The sequence below is a fragment of the Psittacula echo genome (assembly GCF_963264785.1).
Source record: "Psittacula echo genome assembly, chromosome: 1".
Taxonomy (NCBI): domain Eukaryota; kingdom Metazoa; phylum Chordata; class Aves; order Psittaciformes; family Psittacidae; genus Psittacula; species Psittacula echo.
In genome coordinates this window covers 121,141,749-121,150,683 of record NC_137735.1, presented here as the reverse complement: position 1 = coordinate 121,150,683, position 8,935 = coordinate 121,141,749, and positions in this window count along the sequence as shown.

The following is an 8,935-nucleotide window of genomic DNA, read 5'->3' as shown; positions in this document are numbered from 1 at the left end:
AAGAAAAGAACCAGTTTATATATTGGGATCCTGGGATGAATCAGAGGATGTGGATCAGGAACAGTTCCTTGTCTTATTAAGGGCCGGCAAGCTTTCAAAAAACCCTAGGGAGAATGAAAGAAATAAAATCACTGGAATAGTGCTGAGAATAACAGAGCAAGAGGGAGAAAACTGACCAAAACATAACAAAAACAAGAGAAGGAATTGCTTTCCAGGGCCTTTGACAGGCATGATATTTTTAAGTGGAAACAGCTTCCTTCTCTGAAAGCCTCTAATGAGAGTAAGGCATTTTGGAAGAACTTTTTCTTTGCTTAGTAAATGTGACACAATATTTCCTTGTGAATATGATAAGAAAAATTAAGATTAATGGAGAGTTGGAAAGGTTGTTCCCAGCATGGTTTGAATGCAATCCTCAGGGACTGCTTCTCTCTGCAGGGATGGCAAACGCTCTTACATGATTCTCTTGGAAAGAAATATTTCGCACTCTCCCAGTACACATATGTAAGGGAGAAAATACTAGGGAAGAATTTAATCCACTTATCCAGGTGTCTGTCTGTCTATTTGTACATATCATGTATATATGGAGTGTGTACAGACTTCTGTACCTATTGAACTATCTATAGTCAGAATACACATGATATGCATATACACACACACACACAAGTAATTATATAGATCATTTGCTATATCCAGTGGCCTGAATTTGAAAATACTTTTAATAATTTTATTAACATTTTATTTAAAATGTTTTAAAAATCATACTAGACCATCACTATCATCAAACACTATCAAAAATCATAGATCAACACTAGCAAACTGAAATTTAGCTATCTGTGAGCGAACAATCATCTAGCAGAGAAATGAACTTAAAGCTATATACTGCAGAGATTTTTACATCATTTCAGATAGCTATTCTACTAGAGTATTAAGCCTAGATTGTCAAGCTGTTTAAGTAACTATTTATTACTTGTGAAAATATGGGACCTATGCTAATTTTTTTTGTACAGAGATGGAAATTTTTATTTCCATGTATTTCTAAAGTGTATGTGTATGTGCCCGAGAGTGCATAGTGTAGGTGATAACCATTAAAGCTGAGTGGGAAATGTTATATTAGCTCTTTGTAATAGAGTTTAGAATTCAAAATAAGAGATAGTCTGGAAATCCCTGTGGAAGTTTTCACTTCAGTCATCAGCTGTCATACCCCCCCCCCCCAGAAAAATCTTCAAGGTTGGTTGTTTTTTTTTTCTCTTTCTGTCCATTCTGTTTTACACATGCAAGATCTAAGCATCTTGAGTCTCCTGCATTTATCTCAGCTTCCTGCCCGACCACAGGGACAAGCTAGGGAAAACTCTCAGGAAGTAAGTATTTGGGTAGATTAAAAATAGCGTGTAAAGGATAAGGACTGTTAAATGTTACACTTTAAACTTATTGTACCTTGCAAAATTCGAAGGAAAATGCAAGTTTTCCATAACTTATCTTGAGATAGAGCAGCATCTTAATTTTCTGGTTTCTGGGCTGCAGGTGAGGCTTTGACAATATACAAGATTTCTTTTTTAATATTTTTTTTCATTTCTGATATGCGAGCATATTTTTGACAGGGCAAAACTAAATGCTAATGCCAGAGAATTTTTTTTAAATTATATTTTCCAATTTAGGAAAAGAATTATCTCCTATCATCCAAAAATTCTTTTTAGCAGTTATGCGAGAAAACCAAGACCCAAAATGAGAAGAAAGAACAACCGTTGCCCTGAAATAATGTTAACCAACTTGATCTTATAAATCACATAATAAATAAATAAAATATATGCTTTAGCATCCTTGACGAATCCAGCCATCATCTCCAAAAATATTATACCAAGCCTGAGCTTTTCAATTGTTTATTGGTCTTGCATCACAAAATCAAACTAAGGAAACTGATCTCCATAGTTCAGAGAAATTTCTATTAGCAGGTTCTTTTTCTTCTTAAATTGAATTATTTCAGCTTGATTTCTTTTGATCACTGCTACTGAATGATATTACACAGGGGGTAGACTTTGCAAAACCAGGGCCAGACTGAGGGTATTAAATTCTGCTTTCTCTCCCTCTGCTCTTGTGAGGATCTACCCATTTAGAAATATGAGATATTCATGAGCAACTCTAGTAACACAAGTTATGGAAAGTTTAACTTCTCACTAAAAAAATTACTCTCAAGAATGCATAAGTAATTTGTTAACTGTAAATAACCTATTCACTGCATTTCATTTTAAACTTCACAGACGACTCTACGTTAAGGATTTGGTCCACCTTTGTTATCAATGAGAAATTCAGTGTTTTTCCACAGGGCAATTCTTGGCAACAAAGTGTGAGGATTTTAAAGAAAACTATTTTAAAATATAATCTATTAGCAAGTTTTTAATGTTTTAATCCCAAGTCACTTTTCCTGGTTTCCTTGTAAGTATAAGGTGTCTCTCATATTCAAATTAAACCATATCAAACTCACATATTCTTTCAAGTTTTGCCTGGGTATGATTGTGTGATTAGGTCTGTAACACCCACAGAAAGAAAGAATGCTCTTAACATTCTTCAGAGTGTTGTATCAGGTTCTACTATGGATTATGATCCATATAATATATGAGTCAATGAAGTTGCATTAAACAATATGTGTGGACTGGGGAGCACTATGTCCTTCTACATCTGGTGAATATTAGATTAGATATTTTATGTTTGGGGAATTTTATCTGAACTGGGTTTAGGAATGGGTCAATGTACTGTTAACATACACAGTTATTAAATGTCTGTCTGACATTTAAAAAATTTCTTAATATTTTAGTTTTACTGCTTTGTTTTTTTGGTTTTGGTGGGGTTTTTTTGTTGGGTTTTTTTTTTTGTTTGTTTGTTTGGGTTTTTTGTGTTTTTTTTTTTTTTTTTTTCTTCCCACAATCTTTAAGGATTGTTTTGTGTTTGTTTAGGTTTTTTTTTTTCTCTTTTTTTTTTTTTTTTTGGTCTTCCTTATCTGTGCTTGTTTCATAGAATCATAGAATAGTTAGAGTTGGAAAGGATCTTAAGATCATCTAGTTCCAACCCTCCTGCCATGTGCACGGAAACCTCCCACTAAAGCATGCCACCCAAGGCTCTGTCCAACCTGGCCTTGAACACCGCCAGGGATGGAGCTTTAACAACTTCCCTGAGCAACCCATTCCAGTGCCTCACCACCCTTACAGTAAAGAACTTCCTCCTTACATCCAATCTAAACTTCCTCTGTTTAAGTTTGAACCCGTTACCCCTTGTCCTATCACTACAGTCCCTAATGAAGAGTCCCTCCCCAGCATCCTTATTGCCCCCTTTCAGATACTGGAAGGTTGCTCATCCCTGTGATTAGATTATATTTGTTATCAAATGCAGATGATGCAAGATCTGAAGAAAGATACATTTTACATAGGGTAAACACAGTTTTTTTAGTAAGGTAAGAAAAAAATATTCCCCAGTAGTGGCACAGCTACCTAGACAAGTCAAAAATAGAATGATTATTTTGAATTGCTCTTTACGGTTTTTGCTTTTATGATGCAAAGATGGTTTTCAGTTTTTCAGTTACAGCAATCAGAGACGACCTTAATATGTTGAGATCCTAAGCTCAGAGGGAATGTTTATTTTGTGTGGCTGCTGAGAAGAACTCTCATGATCTCAGTTTGTGAGAGGGAATATGTTAAATCAGCGATGGCTGGGAAGAACAGCAAAAGGCACAAGCATTTGTACACTTGCTAAGTCCTCAAAAATCATCTGAGAAGGGAGGGACGTTACTCCAAACCTAGAACAGTATCAGAAGTTAAAAAGAGACCTTCAAGGACGCTGATCTGGAAAACAGGAAATTTCCTTAGGATGGATTTCCTTCTTACATATAGGAGTGTAGGACTGGACAGGGTACTCCTGAGCACAGCCCCAAACAACAGCCATGATGTGCAACTCCTTTCATACATTTAGCAATCTCTACCTTTAGACTACTGAGTTTTGCCACACCTAAACTCTCCCTAGTGGAAAACCTCTTCATATAGCTGAAGTAATCCTTGAGACAAGAAAAAGTCCATGTTACCACTTTCCATTCTATTTGCTTTTCCTAAAATAGATGTAGAGACGATTATGAGACAGGATGTGCTTCCCCATTATGACAGTTTGAGTTATTAAAAGAATAAAGGGCAATAAAGTGAAATATTTGAGTATATTCTTGATACAAGGGTCACATGAAGCTTGGAACCGAAAATATGGAGGTCAGATATGCATTGTTAATTTAGCTGAAACAATCCAAATAGCAACTGGTTAGGACAAATTCTCTGTGGAAATTACAAAGCTTATTACAGAATAAAAGTGGAAACTAAGGTAGTTGTTTTAGAAAAAGTTTACAGTTGGTCAAACTTGAGAGCCTCTTGAAATGTCTTAACAAATAATCTCAGTTATTTCTAAAAAGTAAGTGATAGACAAAAAAATAGTATTAAAGAAAAAACAGCCTATAAGAGAACTACGTTTCTAATAGTTCGTTGTTCTCTGTTACAACGAAAATGACTTTCAATTTAATCTCTGCAAAATAAAAATTAATACATTCATCCAAGGAAATTCTTCAGTTCAGTAAAAGGGAGGACCTGACATACTTTAAAGGCAAATAAATGTGCATTATGTACAAATGTGAAAAGGTACATTAATTTTTGCATAAGCAATTGTAGTTGTTAGAGTACACCAGTGATAAATATTTTTATAATGGGGTCGAAACAGTGATAATTTACGACATAGCCCCTGCTAAGAACAAGCTATTTTGTTATTCTGTTGGAAAGTCTTACGTTAAGAAGACCTAATAGCTTCTAATTAATAAGGTGAATTACCAGCCTATTTTTTATCATGGTGAAAAAGCTGCAATCATAATCAGAGGGGATTCTAATGTCTAAAGTGATTGCAGAAGAATTACGTAGATATAAATTCTGAAACTTATTTATATCCCACAGAGTGTAAAATATAAATACCAAAAAAGGATTTTTTATGTAGGTTCAACAAAAGTAGTATTGATGAATAGCTAAGGAATTTTTTGTTTGTGTGTGTGAAGGTAAATTAATTGTAAAGTATATTCCTTATTACACTCAGAGAAGCACAGAAGTGTCTCTGAAAAGAATGTAAATAATAAAAACATGAATTCAGATTCACTTGAAGTGCCGCACAGAGGAACATTTCTTACTCCAACAACCAAGGGAGAGGTTACTGAGGATGGTTATTGATTTAATTGACCAGCTTACAAATTTTATTAAGTAAAATCTTTACATAAATATTACCATACCATGACAAATTATTTCATGTTGGTCTTTTCCAATCAAAGGAAGTCTGACCTTGACTTCCAACATGGACACAGGTGGGGAAAAGATGACAGAATGCATTAATCCAAGTTTTAATTTTTCATCTCTATCTGCACTGAGTGCTTACTTGTATTTGGGCACCTGAGCTGAAACTAATATTGTCTTTTTCTCTTTTCATATCAGCTTGGGTGTTTTCCAGTTCTGAATGTTTAAATGATGGTAGGTGACTAAACTGAGGATGTATCTAACTATTGATACCTTGTGTGATTTTTTTCTCTCTCTTAACAGACAAAATCATATGTAACATGGTTCTAACCTAAAGGCATGGATCGTCAGGTGTCAGAATAAAATAAACCGAAACAAAACTGAACCCCAGATTCTATGTTTTCCTCTTCCCAGCTATTCTCTGACGCTTTCAGTGTATTATTTCATATTATCATATTGTGTCTTTATGCGACACTCCCCAAACACTTCCACTTACCCATAGTACTTCCTGGCCACAAATGGAATTGCTTCCAGTACAGCTCCTATCATACAGAACAGTCTGTATGTGCCTATGTTCTTAATTTTTTTGTAGGTCATAAAAAAAAAAAAAAAAAAAAAGGCAACATTTGCTGATACTACTTAATTTGTCTCTTCCTCAGTTCCTTTATTATTTATTATTCAGATCTATTATTGTATTATTTAACAAGATAAAGTGTCTTTGAATACAATTTTTGTGAAAGGTGCACTACTAAATAAAGATCTATGGTGTATCGAAATTAATGTCTCCCATTTTTATGGACAACAACTCCGACTGATAACTTTCTACATTAAAATATTAAAGTTATTAAAATCCTTTATTTAATTTATGGAAATATTTTGCTTAATGCATTTCAGTTCCGCATGCTTCATCTGTGTCAATGCATTAGGTCAAGGAAAATTCAAATCTTTCCTCACTCGCAGGATATCTCTTTCTGATTTTATGTTTCCAGTGGAATTTGTTCTTGGTCTCTCATTTTCATAGTAGATACTAAAATTTGTGTCTTTGAATTATTTCTTTCATTTCCTTTTTTATTCTTTAGTGAACAGCCCTTCTACCCCCCTCCCTCTCTATTTCTGGTAGGTTGTGCTTGTATTAAAGAAAAGCAGTTTGGGCAGTAAATGTATATGTGCCACTATAATGGGCAGCATTAGAAAGAATAATAATGAAATAATTGTATTAACATGTACTTCTGTCAATAGGCCTATGAGTTCTGAGCAACAATACCTAAACCACAGTTTAACTAAAAAAGACAATATATCCCAATAGATCAAAACAGTTGAGTAATAAAAATGAAAGCACAATAAGCAAATAAAAAAAGTCTCATAAAGAAAATATTCCACTAACCACTCAGAGGTAGAATAGTGAGAATACTGTTTCACGTTCAGACTGGAAAGTCCTGCAAAGTTTTATGTACTGAAGCCATTATTCTAACACCTCAGCTGACAGTTTCAGCTAACTGGCTTCAGCTGGAGTTGCTGTTCTGCGTCTTAATATAAACCAAAGGGGAACATACATTAAATTTTAAGTTACAACAATATTTGAAACTTCCTTTTTGGTCTGAATCTTAATCTCATGCAGAAAAGATTAAGAGAGTTTATGACACCAAGTTTTCTTTACAAGGGAAGGAGTATGAGGACACATTGACACTTCTGAGAATAAATTATTAAAGGAAGTGATTTTAGAACAAGTTGATAAAATGTATTATAGCAAATGTTCTAATCCAGAATATATCTATCAAAGAGCTTCATCCATGGGTATTAAAACAGTTTAGAAGATAACCAGCAGTTCAGTAAATCTCTACAAAGAAAGCTGGGAAGCTGTCTTGAAAAAACATGTACAGGGTGTAATTTTCTATGTATCATGACCTAAACTGAAAAAACATGTACAGGGTGTAATTTTCTATGTATCATGACCTAAACTTTTTCCCATGGTATCCTTTAATTGTTACTCTGAAAGGACAGACAGAGGTCTATATGGATCTGTGATCTTATCCAGCAGACCTGTACTTGCAATGTCATATTTCCATACCTTTACTTATCCTTCCATAATTGTATCTATAAATTATAAATAATCAAACATTTTTTTTAATTAGGTTGGCTGGTTTGTAATATTCTTGAATGTCTATGCTTCGTGCTTGACAATTAGATCCTGAATGAATTCATCAGTAGGTTATTAAATCAAGCTGCTTGAAATTAATGTGCTCTTCTCCTCTGTCTGCACTTTTCACTCCACATTTTCTATGCCTTGCTGCACCATATCTTAGCTCAAACCAGAGACCTGGGAAGACACTTAGCCTTGTGTGCAGTCTGTTGGTTTAGATACTTTCTTCAAAGGTTGATGCAGTAAGTAAAAAGACCACAAACCCCAACAAAATCTCATGAAGCGTTCTAACTATTTAATAGATGTTTATGATGCCAAGAACTGAAACTAAAGAGGATGTCTTTCAAAATGTCAAGTTTTCAAATGTATTATTAATTTGTTATGTGTGGTCTCCACAATGAGAAGAAAGTGAGCTTCTATAGTGAATTGAATGAGGCATGTGTGGCACAGTCTCATGCTCTTATCTGTCATGTGACATATTACGAAAAACAGGAGTGGATAAATCGTGAGTCATCATAGCTTAAGGCAGTATAAATAGAAAAGCTGTGCTTTCAGTGGAATAACTTTTCAAAAAGTGTGCGAAAGCAAGACAGAAGGATTATGTTTGAACACAGTGACAGAGCAGATGCAGACTGACGGAACTCAGAAAGGCAAAGCCAGATTCCTGAATCAGCCCACTCTCTCAATGTCAAAGGATGAACCTTATTCTTAGTAGATTTGAAACCACATTTCAGTTTAGTGGTGCATTTGCTTTTCAACTACTCTCTCCTCTTCTTATCATCAGAGTTAAATCTTTGTTTTGCTGAAATTAAAAAAAAAAAAAGAAAAAAGGTCTTTAAATATAATTGTTTTGTAAAGTGAACTCTGATGATCATAAATCTGCAATGGATTTATTTACTTGGATATAATAAATTCAGACATGTAAGAAGACTAATTTTAATGGGTTTTGCCTGTAAAAGTAATTAAGTTATTCTGAAGGGATGTACTGTTATATGCTAGTATAATAGTATAAGGGGTAAAGTCTTCAATGAGTGAGCACCTCCCTGATGAAGGAATAAGCCCTGGGGTGACAACCCATAACTTCATGTAATCACCTGTTGTCACAGCCATCAGCATGTTTTTGAATAAATGATTTTCTGCTCAGGACTATTGATATTTTTTATAGATAAACAAAATACGTCAAAGGGTTTAGGACCTCCAAGGTCCTTCAAGGCACTTACATGCAAAAGCACATGCTGAATCTCCAACAGGCTTGGTTATGAGACATATATGGAGTCGCTCTACTCAATCAAGACAGAGGCAGAACCTGACAGGCCCAGCCACAAAACTGCAGTTTCTTAAATATGTTTAGTTTTCAAAATTTAAATTCCATGGTATTATGAAATGCCTCCTTAGACTTTTGTTATTAAATTAATCCTAAAATGTTTTTAGATGCTTAAGTTTTCTATCAGCACACATTTTCATTTGGTCCACAGTGCTTTAGGATAAACAGTAACCATGA